The sequence below is a fragment of the Alexandromys fortis genome, unplaced genomic scaffold, assembly GCF_014885135.2.
Source record: "Alexandromys fortis isolate MF-2015 unplaced genomic scaffold, M_Fortis_MF-2015_v1.1 scaffold_105, whole genome shotgun sequence".
Classification (NCBI taxonomy): Eukaryota; Metazoa; Chordata; class Mammalia; order Rodentia; family Cricetidae; genus Alexandromys; species Alexandromys fortis.
Window position 1 is genome coordinate 2,454,615 of NW_026068011.1, and position 13,515 is coordinate 2,468,129.

Genomic DNA, 13,515 nt, shown 5'->3' on the forward strand with positions numbered 1-13,515 from the left:
TCCCTTTCTAACACTTTCAGCTTTTCATTATTCACTTTATTTCATCTTTCCCAGTTTCTTTTTGTCCTAAGAAAAATCATATGAACTTATTACTGGTGTACAAGGGAACACAAAATTACAGACTTTGCTCATAGTGTGTGTACCGAATTCCATATGCCCAGTGGCACAGCACTGATAAAGTTTGAAAGTGATTTCTTTTGGAAAGGAAGAAGTGATGTACTTGATCAGTCATTCACATTGATAATCATTAATTTATTTTGAGATGATTTGTGATATCAAGAATTATAGCAAGGAAGTTGGTGCCTCATGCAGTCACATTCAGTTTATTCAGCATGGTGACTGGTGCGGTAGCTTACGGAGAACTGGTGTTATTTGACCACATCGGCATGGCTGAAATGTGAAATACTAACCTTGAAGGCAGTTCTGCCTGCAATTTATATTCTCAAGTATTTTAAAATGACACTTTTAAATATTGTTTGGGATTTGATCTTTGTTCAAAGCCAATGCATTTTAATTTCTTATTGTCAAGACAGCTATTGTTATCAATATGCATCAATAGGGTATGATTTTATATGATACTACATATTGATTTACATGGTGTCGGTTGAACAGGATGCAACTGACACCTTTGCCTTATTAAAATTCAACAGATTGTTGAATTATACCATAGAATGTCAACAATATTGATTCATTGTTATGTAAGAAACCAATCAAGATGAATTACAGCAATGCGGCTCTTATTTATATCTCCCAATAGTTTTAGAGAGGTGGGAGACTTTAGAGCTCCACAACATAGCAAAAATTCTCTCCAACTCACCTGGAATATTGATGTTGATTCAATGGTATGCATTGTATTTTGAGTATATACATAGACAGTTTCTCCTGAAATTTGTAAAGTTTTGAGTTTCATTTCTTTCTTATATAACAGTTGCATAATAGCAGTGTATTATAAGGAATAAAACCTTAAGCATGTAACTAATATTCCATGACTTCCTTTTTCACTGAGAGCAGGATGACAGAGCAGAGTATTCGTGTATATAGTTACCACTGGATATGTGACAATTCCACTCTATGTGTAACACTATCCTAGCATGTTTTTGTGCTTATTTTAAAAATAATGAAGTATAACCTATTTTGATCTTATTCATATACCACTGACTCCATCCAACTCCTCCAGTGATCAAAAAATGTTGGATCAAAGTATAATCATTTCAAAGAATAAACATAAAGATTTCTTCAAACACATGAGAGACACTAAATTGCATGTTTAAATTATCTCCGCAAACTGACACTGTCCTTCATTAGCCATCTTGTATATTATACCTGTCTTATTTACATAAATAAACAAAAGAACATGTGAAGGGAAAGTCAACTGAAAATTAAAGAAATATAATCTGAAAGTAAAGAAATAATTTTAAAAAGGCAAAGTACAAAGTGTTTGCAAAAAATGTATATACAATTTAGTCTAATTCAAAATTTTATCCTGTTTTTTAAAATATATTGGCAGCTTCAATATTGTTTTCATCTTTTGTTGAGACTGCTTTATTTGATATATGCACAAAGGGGTGACAACATACAAGGAAAACAATTGTCTTGTGCTGAAGGATCTCTCAGTATCATAGTTGACAGTAAAACAAACTGTAAAGAGATGAGAATGAAAGCTGAGGCAGCCAGACCTAGGCAGTCAGACCAGATCAAAACTTGTGGACAGTCCCATGGTTTAATTGTCTTAATAATTCCCCAGTTTAACTGCCTTATATTTAAAAACAGTAGAACTCTGGGAAGAGAAAATCTCCATGTGACAATTCTCATAACAAAACTCTAGGGATGGCAACAATAAAATACCTTTTCAAAATACATGCTATAGGAAATTACATTAGACCTTTAACATAAGAGTGGCTTCTATTCATTGGGAAACAATGCTATGGGCTAAAAAGGAAGGATATGTAATAAACATAAAAATAAAGTCTATGAATGGAAAATATAGAGTACATGGGACCTCTTTTATAAGATTGAGTTTTATTTACTGAGGGAGAAAGCCTCTCAGTAACTATTTAGGGTTAGGGCCTAAATAGTTCTCAGGATTTGGCAAGGTGGGGGTGGGAGATTCAGATGGAGGCTAGAATCCACAGACTAGCAAAGGATCAGGTTGTTTGACCATGCCAGTTGACTAGGTGTCTTTGATTTCCTTCCATTGAAGAAAGTAGTTCCATGTGATTGGCAATGCTGGTTTCTCAAACACTTGCTATAACCTGTGCTTCCTAAACCTTAGTTTCTGTTCTATTTTTGTGAAGATACACTATGACCGAAGATGTTAATAAAGGAAGGTAATCAATTTTAGGCTTTGTTACGGTTTCAGAGGGTCAGTCCATGAACATTGACATGGGAGCATGACAGAGTCTGGCAGGTGTAGTGCTGGATTGTACTTTTTCAGTATGATGGAGGCAGAGAGAGGATGTCTAGGTCTGGCCTCTGCTACTGAAATATCAAAGCATACCCCCAGGCACATCCCTCCTCAAGCAAAGCCATATCACATAATCTTCCTCACAGTCCACCTACTGAGATCTAAACAATTAAATATATTTTTATGAAAGCTATCACAGAAATTAACATTAATTACAAATATCTTGATATCATGTTATAATATTCTATTACCCAGCTAACATATCCCTACTTTATTCTACTCACCTTATTTGTGGTATTTCGTTGGACTATACATTAGAAAGATTGTATATTGATAGAGTTTACTAAACTCTTCATATCTGCATTTGTTTCCTACTACATATTCAACTTATTTCATATAAAAGCAAAATTACAATGTTATCCCTCTCCAAATTTTATTTTATTGCATTATTTACAACTTTATATAACCTTATAAATGTCAGAATGTTTCATGACATGTAATGTGCTATGCTTCTAGTAGGATATATATGTGTGTTTGTGTTATATATATGTATATACACATATGACATATGTCTTAGGACATGTGTACATGTGTCAGTTCACACATAAAAACAGTATTATTTTTAGAGGGATAGCCAAATACCTATATAATTTCATGCCCTTAGACCACCCAATAAAAAGTAAGCTACATTTGTTTATGTAAAAATGAGGCTTATTTGGACAAAAAAAAATATATATATAGATAGATATAGATNCAGCCTGCTTCCACCTTGGTTTTACATGTCATTTTAGAGTAAGGACAAACTAGGTTCATTCCTGTTTATGATCAAAACTTTCTTAATTGCGGGCGGTGGTGCCGCACGCCTTTAATCCCAGCACTCGGGAGGCAGAGGCAGGCAGATCTCTGGGAGTTCGAGGCCAGCCTGGTCTACAAGAGCTAGTTCCGGGATGGGCACCAAAGCTATAGAGAAACCCTGTCTAGAAAAAACAAGAAAAAAAAACTTTCTTAATTATTTCACTACACCCCATTTTTTAATCTTAATTATAAAAACTTCTGAACTATCTGTTCCAGAAATAGCAAATATGCCTTGTTTTCAACAAGCTGTGTAACCATTCTACAACCATACCTTTGGTTCAAAAGCTTATATGACCGCCTATATCTACCTTGTTATGGCTGCCTGTTGTTATGACTACTAGTTAGGCCTACCTTGCTACATGCCTTTGTTTCAGGAGGTTTTATGCACTAACTTATTATTTTGCCTGACAAATCCCTCATTTGGAAATGTTCTTCTTCTGAACTATAAAAGTCGTCTTCCCTCACATCTAATGCTTCCTTCAAAACTTGCCTTAAGGGAACACAACCTGTGTACACAAATAAAAAATCTCTTGTTTCATTTAGTTTGGTCATGATGATTTGGTTCAATGGTTTTTGCTTCTCCTGTATTTGGGATTAAAACAGTAATCTAAGCATATATTTCTAATATTTCAGAACTATGACATGTTGCTTCCAGATGAGTTTCCTTCCTACTATTTCCATTGTTCTTCATCTTCAGTGATGTAAGGAATACCTTAAAGAGTTAACTCTTCCTATAGTCATCAGATATTTAAAAAATACTCTAGCAGTCATATAAAATTACATGAATTAAAAATATCTAGACTGGGAAATAACAGAATTAATAATTTCTAGAGACTAGAAATCAACATACATGTTCTCAAAAACAACTTACAGAAGTATAAATGAAAAAAAATGAACTTAAGCCTTCAAGTTTAAAGCAAATAAGCCAAGAACTAGAATTGTATACTTCTCTAAAGAACCAATATATTCATGTCTTTGTCAGTAAATAGCAGGAACACATAAACCCTTACATGCTTTGTGTCACCAAAACATCTTTTGTTTTCTTTAATATACCAGTTTTTTGGAAGAGTTCTTAAGGTTTCTGATCAGATTCTAATAAGAAATTTCATGATACACAATTTAACACTGTGTGCATTCAATACATGACTGAAACAAGATATAGAATCAGTTATTTAGCCAAAATTGTTGTCAAATGGAAACCATGCACATGAGGCACAGAGCCCAGAGGACTGAACTGAAATTGAACAGAAAGTCTCCTCCCTGAGGACTAGTTTAATGGGACTAAAAGGTGCTTTGGAAGTTGAAGTGAATCAACCTAAAATTCTATGCAAATATGTTGTCTATAAACATCAACAATGAAAAGCATGGCACAGAACTCCTTAATGTGCAGCTGTGGTATGTATGCCTTAGTGGTATCTAAAAGAATAAATAACTCTCTATTTAGACTTACCACCTACTCAACAAGATGGAAACAATGCCTTGTGCTAGAAATCTAACCAAGTACCAGGAGTTATTGAAGTTGTGTATCTAGATGAAAGGCTTAAAATCACCACTTTACTAAAGAACCATAATTCATTACTACATTCTAACTAATTTTTGTTACACAAAGAGGTAAGTATAGTCTTCACCCATTATATTAATGTTCCATTTGCAGTGGATGGAGTCAATTACAGAAAACAACAAATGCTGAGTTGTAGAGCTTAGTCCCTACAGACACATCTATAATTCTAGTCTTGTACCTATGGCTCAGGGATTTTTATGGAACAGGGAGCAGAAAGAGAGTAAGAGGAAGAAGAAAAGAGAGTATACTGGCCAATGGTGTTTCCTAGTAATTTTGAAAGCTACACCCATAAAGTCTCACCAACATGACTGTCTGAAACGGAGCTGAGCAAGGATGACACAAGAAAATTCTAATGTGGACAGGGGATAGCTTTTGAGGCCTCAGTCCTACACAAAGAAGCATGAGTAACTAAGGAAGGCTGACAGTGGGAGAAACAGTATTCTCTAGGGAAGAGCACATCAAATTAGCTATCCAGTACCAAGGGATCAGCCCTGAAAAACATATATACAAATAAAATTAAACAGTCTGAGCAGGATATATTAATGTATTTATAAGTCTATATATAAACATATAATACTGACAAACATAGATATATGGGTATGTGTATCCCATATACATATATATCTAATAATGATTAAAACAGTGGGGACATGAGTTTGTAGGAGGGCAAAGAGCCTATGGGAGAATTTGCATGCAGGAAAGGAAAGGCAAAAATAAAGTAATTACATTATAATCTAAAAAGTATTCTGTGTTATTAAAGAAATATAAAATAAATATTTATGAAATAAATCCATTTATCTGTAACTATTTTTCAACTATCTATCAACATTAACAAATATTTTTCTCTAATATATCCAATCACTACTTAGATTTATTTTCTAAAAGGCAACTTTACTTGAGATTTTATTTTACTGAGCAGGAGTCAATAACTAAATTAAGTAATCACAAATTTTGAAATTTACAAAAAAAATGTATGGAATTTTTTTTACTATATGGCCTGGTCTTTGCCTCTATCCTTCTAATATATGGCAAAGAGTGGTTCTATATTTAATAAATTTTAAGCATGTTGCCTCATATATGTAACATCAGTACTAGATTTCTGAGACAAGATTTCTGTCTATAATCTTGAGGCCAGGTTGGGCAACAAAACAATGTCCTATTTTAGTATATGAATACATACAAACCACACACAAAGTTTATGAAATCAGATGCTGTTGTTACTCCCAAGAATTCCTATCTGCTGTTTACTACTTACTTAATTTTTTGTCCCTTCTACTTTTAAATTTACTATTTATTTTATGATGGTTTTATTCTTAGAATATCCTTGTTTTTAATCTTAGAAATCATCACATATATGATTCAGTTTCATTTGATTCATGAATATTGCTGTCTTTTAGAACTCTCTCTTCAGAACTTACCAGACATTCCTCTTTCTGATTTCATGCCTTCTTTTAAAATCAGTTATTAACAGCCCCTTGAATTCTGAATCCTGACCGCATGATAGTGTGTGGGGGGACATCTTCTGCAATATGGTAACCTAGAAGTAGCCTCATCCCCAGAAGAAAAAAAAAGTGATTATCTGTCTTAGTTAGGGTTTTTATTGCAGTGAAGAGGCATCATGATCATGGCAACTCATAAATGAAAACATATAATTGAGGTGGCTTACAATTTCAGAGGTTCCGTCCATTATCATCATGGTGGGAAGCATGGCAGAGTGGAGGAAGATGTGGTGCTGCAGTAGTGCTGAGAGTCCTACACCTTACAGGCAATAAGAAATGGACTGTGACACTGAGTGAAAGTTAAGAAAAAGAGATTCCAAAGCCCACCCAAACAATGACAAACTTCCTCTAACAAAGCCATACCTACTTCAACAATACCAACCTCCTAATTGTGCCATAAAGTGCTTTGGGTTTACTGGGGTCAGTTACATTCAAACTGCCACCCTTTCCCTCCTCAGCAGCTATCAAAAAACTACCAATTCTCCTCAGTGAGGGGTGGGGCTTCAGAGGAACATTCTTCATGCATGCACAAGGCCGTCTTGGCCTCATGCAGCTCTTGTTCAGGCAATACAGATACTGTGAATTGAGGCATGCTTCAGTCATAACACATCCAGATAACAGCATTTCTTAGATCTCTTCCCTATTCTTCAGCTCCTCCTGAGTTTTAGCTATTTGTCACAATATTCTCTGATCCTTCAATGGAGAGCAGAATATAGATTACACATCTATATCTAAACCCCACAGTCATTTATTATTCGTACTTGGTCAGTTAAAAGACTCTATGTAACAATTTTCACTACAAATGAAAGCTTCTGTGGCCAAGACTGAGAGCTGCACCCATCCGTGGGTACAATCAGCTACTCCCACATTTCATTAATTTTAAATCGAAGTTCTATTTCTCTTCATCAGTTTTCAGTCTGTGTTGGCTGTTTTTCAGGTTTTCATAATTCCCAGATGGTCTATTTCAAAGCTGTGTAATATCAAATTCAGTTTCGACCCATCTAACATGATTGGCAGAGTAATCTTTAAAAAATGAACATTTTGAGATCCTATAGCCATTCACTGTCTCAAAAGCCTCTGAAAACACCAACATCACCCTCTTCCTGCACCCTGCCTCCTCTTAATGAGTCCAATGAGTCTTCCATTTCCCTCAATCTTCTATGTGAATGCTGCTGATTTTTTTCCACTTGCCATTAAACACTGATGGAATGATGTCTTTTCTATATAAATAATGATATAACTTTCACCCACAAACACCTTTCTCCCAACATATACTTTGCTCTTTGGTGCTTTATCATTACACACCGAGTCATGATTGATTACTAGAATCTGATCTCATGGCAGCTAGATGGGGATTGGACAATAAGAGATTTTGGAAAGCTAGTGGGGAATCCATGTAGTGATGGATATTCTCTCTATTTTCATTTCCTTCCCATTATATTTGTATGGGTTTGTATTTGTTTGTTCCATGGCTGGAAATAGGTGCAGTATTTTAAAATGCATTCTCCTCTTACACAGTAGAAGGGATCCATCCGCATTCCCACAGCAAACAATTCACAATTGTCTGAGCTTTATCCCTAAGCACCTAATATCCTCTTTCCTTCACGTAAAAAGACTGCAAACCAGACTCATATGCATACACATGAATAAAATCATAATCCTTTGTTACAGTGTTTTCCCCCCCTTCATTCACTCTTCCGTTTTCTGTTTCTATTTCTCTTTCTTCCTTCCACCCCTGGTGTAGGAGGTCCTTTTGTCTTTGTGTTGTTTTGATTGATTAATAAAGAAACTGCTTTGGGCCTGTTGATAGGGTAGAACTTAGGTAGGTAAGGAAAACTAAATGCCATGTTGAAAGGAAAAAAGGAGAGTCAGAGAGAGACACTATGGAGCCACTGCCAGAGTCAGACATGCTGAATCTTTGTCAGTAAGCCACTGCCAAAAGGTAATATACAGATTAACAGACATGGGTTAAATCAAGATGTGGGAGTTAGCCAATAAGAGGCTAGAGCTAATGGGCCAAGCAGTAATTTAATTAATACAATTTCTGTGTGGTTATTTTGGGGCTAAGCTACCCAGGTGGCTGGGACAAACAAGTGACCTCTCCCTGAAACACCTCACTGTCTTTTTTTGCATCTTGTTTTTTTGGTTTTTCTTTGACAAGGAGAAAGACAGGTTTGATTGTCTGAGGAAGACAGGTAAGCCTTTGCCTATGATAATTTGAGCACACTCAAATCCTTCAATGCAGAGCACTATACAAACTTACACCTTGCTCCTTAACTTCAGCCACAGTTTTGAAACTTCCCACATTTTCTTATTTTCTTCCATGCCTAAAATTTCATCTTTCATGCATTATTCTTTATTCTGGCAGATATTTTAATTTAACAAGCTTTAAGATAAAAGACAAAGCATTTATTTATTAGTTTGCTTTTTTGTATTGCAAACCATCATTTTAACATTTCATCCAATAAATTTTGAGCATGTTTCCCATTACCCCAAATTTTTATAGTACCTTCCCACATCCTAATCCACTCAACTTCATAATTTCTCTCTCTCAAAAACACCAAAACTCAAAATAGAAATACAAAATATGAACTCACAGAGAATTTGACAGCATGTGCAAGAGTTGCACACATTTATATCAGACAGAATTTCAACACTGAAAGAAGAAAGTAGCCATGGAGTACCATCCCTAAGCAAGAAGCTCTTAATTTATGCCTTTTGTAGAAGGTAAAATAAGTTTTGTTCAATGGAGTATTACCACATTTTTGGGCAGGCCTAATGTGCAGTTGTAGCACTTGGGCAACACCAAAAATTCATCTGAACATCAAATAATTCACAGACTTTTGATGGCTGAGAAATGATTAGGTTGAATCATGAAGAAAATAAAAATTTGTATTATTACATGGATGAGATTTTTCAAAGAAATACAAGGTTTGTTATTCTTACAATAGTTTTCAATTTCTATATTTTAAGGAATATAGCCATTATTTCATTATCTCTTATTTGATTTTATTGTATCTCTAGCCTTTTATTGACTCTTACTTCTTTTAGTTGTACACACATGAATGTACATGCACTCACACACACACACACACACACATTTTTACTCTATTTACTCTCCTTCCACCTTTTCATATTTCAAGATCAAGAACTATGATAATATATTTTTCTTTTCTGTTTCTTGTCAGTTATCTTCTCCTTCCCCAATTTTTTGGTAGCTGACAAGGGCCCAAATATTTTACACAAATATTGTTTTCTATCCCCACTTTCAAAAATCTACTAATAGAAATATGAGTATAATTCTTAATGTTATTTTACTGCTTAATTTATGTGAGTACAAGTATATCCTGAGACAAGACACATGTACATGATAGTGGACAGTTTGCGGGAGTTAATTCTCTTCTATCAAGTGTTCTGGTGACCAAATCCATGTTGTCAGACTTACCTAACTAGTATTATTATTACATAAACCATCTTGACAGTACAAAAATAATTTTTTTCAAAATATGCCTCAGTATAAATTTTTACACTTCTATATTCACTCTACAGTCAACAGTTACTGAGCATTTTCAGCATAGTTCAGTGTTGTGCACAGATCTTTAGAATATCAGTGTAGTGTTTTTGCCTTGTGCTTCCACACATTCAGTTATCTCTCTTTATACAGAACAATGATGGCAAACTGTTCAACAACTGAATTTTTTAATGATTTATTTTTATTTTATGTACATTGATGTCTTGACTACATGTGTGTCTGTATAAGGGTATCAGACCCTGTGTAACTGAAGTTACAGACAGTAGTGAGCTGCCATGTGGGTGCTGGGAATTGAACCTGGGTCATCTGAAAGAGAAGCCAGTGCTCTTAACCACTGAGCCATCTCTCCAGCCCATCAACAACTGAATGTTTATATCCAGAATTATGATCAATTATAATTTTTAAAACCCAACAAATGCTACTAGCAATTTAAACATTCATAAGTTCTCATGTTTTTACTCATAAGCAATCTCAGAACATAGACTCACAAGTTCCTTTATTTTTAGGCTATCAAATAATTCACCTATACGATTACACATTTATAAAATTTTTTCTGTAGAAAAAAATAGATCCCATTATTTTGCTGTAGTTGTACATTTGTTTTTAGTGTGTTTCTTTCTATAGTGACTCATAATTTGTATATTTGTGAAATATAGAAAAATAACAAGTAAATATCATTTGAAGATAATGTAAAATTCACATGCACAAATAAAGTTTTCCTCTGGTGATTGCAAAACATACTCTGTATCGATGTCACTTGTTAATAAGTTTATTTTGGATGACTTATTGAACCTGTCCATTCTATCTACATCTCATATTTTTTCACTATATTCAGTATTTTGGCCACTTGACTAGGCCAGTAGTCATCACTACTCTTAACAAAAAAAAAAAAAAAAAAAAAAGCAAGTCAGATGAAGGCTTTAGGTAAATTCAGAATCTCTTACCTGATTGTGATATAAATATTGGACGTAATCAAAATTTATGACAAAAGACAGCAAGTGGATATATTTCTAGGCCTTGTAAGGAGGATAAATAAGGATGGGCTCACGACCCTCAGCTTCTTTATTTCATTCTAACCTCTTTTCCTTTTATTTCTGCCTCGAAAACTGTCCAGAGTGTTATGATGTATGACAAACATAAAAAGAGAAAATGAAGAATTTTGTCCACTTTTCTCTTGACAGTAGTCTCTGTGTGGTAGTCATATGTCTTAATAGTAGCAACATGCCATAATTTCCTTGAAATAAAAACAATTTTAGCAAAATATTGTAAATAATAGAGTCCAATATTTAAAGGTAATGATTTACTAATGATATGCAATGAAGCCTAACATTAACAATGGTTCTCTAATGACTGAGACAAGCAATTTAAATTACACTTAAGTTGATGAAGTGCTTTTTGTTTAGACTAAAATTAGCGAACATCATTAGTGAATGGTTCATGTGGTGTTCTTCTCCAAGTATCTCTCCATTCTGGAACTTCAGTTTCAATGTAAGATTCTGAAAACCTGGCACAAAGCTTCACATTACCATGTTTCATCTGTCTCCCACCTCTTCACCCTCCACCACACCTCTATTGAATGCTATTAGTTATAGCATTCTTTCTTGACACACAGGAGGTGGACATATTTAGATTCAGTACTGTTGTTTATATTTTCTCTTCTGTGTTTTCATTTTCAAGCTCCCTATCCAGGCCTTTTGCCTCAAGTAATTGAAATAGAATGAGTGTCTCCATTCCTTGATCTCCTCCTCTAGCATACTTTTCTCATTCTCTAACAAGTTCACACTCTGCACTACAGAAGCACTTTGTAGATGTTATTCTCCAAACTTCCCCATGGCTTGCGAAATCTAATTTACATTTATCCACATGTCAGAAGAAATTTTCATCTTGGATCATTACCATTGCTTTTTAAAACATTTCTTCTATTCGCTAATATTTAACAGAACTCAAAATTATTAAAACGCTGTACGATTTTACATAACAGCTTCTAGCACTTGTTCTTGCTTCTATAATCTGTTTTGTTCTTTGTTTTCATAGCTGTTCACATTTCTGGTTATTCTTTCAAGTTTCTCTTGAAGCCTGAACTTTATGATATTTTTTACCACCTTCTACAGGCATATATAAATTATTTTATACTTGCAGTTAGGAAAAATTTAATGCTGAAATTTCCTTATGGAATTATTTTTTTTGTAGGTAAAATACATTTAAGTCAATATTTATCTATAGTTTTATATATATATATATGTGTGTGTGTGTGTGTGTGTGTGTGTGTATGTATTTTCACATTTGTGTATATACTTAACCATGATGCCTCAGTAATAACAAGCACTTATCCAACATTTGATAAATAAATTAAATTGATAATTTGATTATTTCTTCAAATTATTGCCTTCATTGATACTTTACTAGTTCTCAGGTCATTATTAGTTAAAAAAAAACACAGATAATGAAGTGTTATCCACCTTCTGTTATATATACCGAACTGTAACTACTTTCTTTAATCTCTATTTTAAAACTGAGTATTCATACACCCTGAATCCATATACTGCACATGCTTATGGAGTCTGATGTAGAAATAGTGTGGTTGAACTACATCTCTAAATACAACTGCTAAGGCGGAACAATATGGCCATGCAATTGAGCTGGTATGCTGACTACCTTCCTGTCAACTACATTGCTCATAGTATACATTTGTGCGAAAGACTGAATTGCCCTCTTTAAACAGATACTGTTAGAATATACTGACACAAAAACTTTTAGACACCATGGAAAAAGATACCAATCTAGAAACCAAGAGTTCAGCTTGTAACACCTGCTTCTGCAGGCAATGCATAATATAGCTATTCCTCATCCTCTTTCCAGCCTTGCTCTAAGCTTTACACTCATCTGGTCATCTGGATTATTAGGCCACAGAAATTCAGCTTCTTTACATCTGGCTCAGATCTCTCAAAATGACAGATACAGAGCTTTTTTAAATGTTTAAATATACTCTTTCCAAAAATCATGCATGAATTTTGAGCTTTCACTGGGAGTCTTCATACCACTGACAATATGATTGTCTGTTTTTGCATTTGGAGGAGGGGATGTAGAAATGTTTTAAGACATGACAACTCTTTCATCTGTTTATCTCCATTTTTCGCAGGTAGCTTATGGGGCATTTGTTTTATTTAGAACAAATTACTATTGATATACATTCAGTGCTCAGAAAAATAATGTCCCAAACAAAGTGATTACCTGGACTGAAATGACTGGAGAACAATGCACTTAACCCACCCCTACCAACTATCTCATTCTGTTAGAAAAAGCAGAGCAATTTACTTCAAGAATGAAATAGTTCACAAAGACGCCATGTTCTGTTTACAATAAGGACTGAATGCATCAAGGAATGTGATTTGTAAGTACTGTTAAGTGAATATGGAAATGATTCAGAATTCTGATCTAACAGAACTACCTTTGCTTAGCTGTAGGGCTACTGAGAGATAGGAGACTTTTTTTCTCCTTTCTAGGTAAAAACCATATCACTCACTCTTATCTAAGTATCTGATAAAAACATGAATAAAAAACATTCTCATAAGGAAATGCATACTAATTTCAGTACAAACAATCCAGAAATGTATTAGTCCTTTAGAATCACAGATTATCATTAATCTACATTATTATTATTATT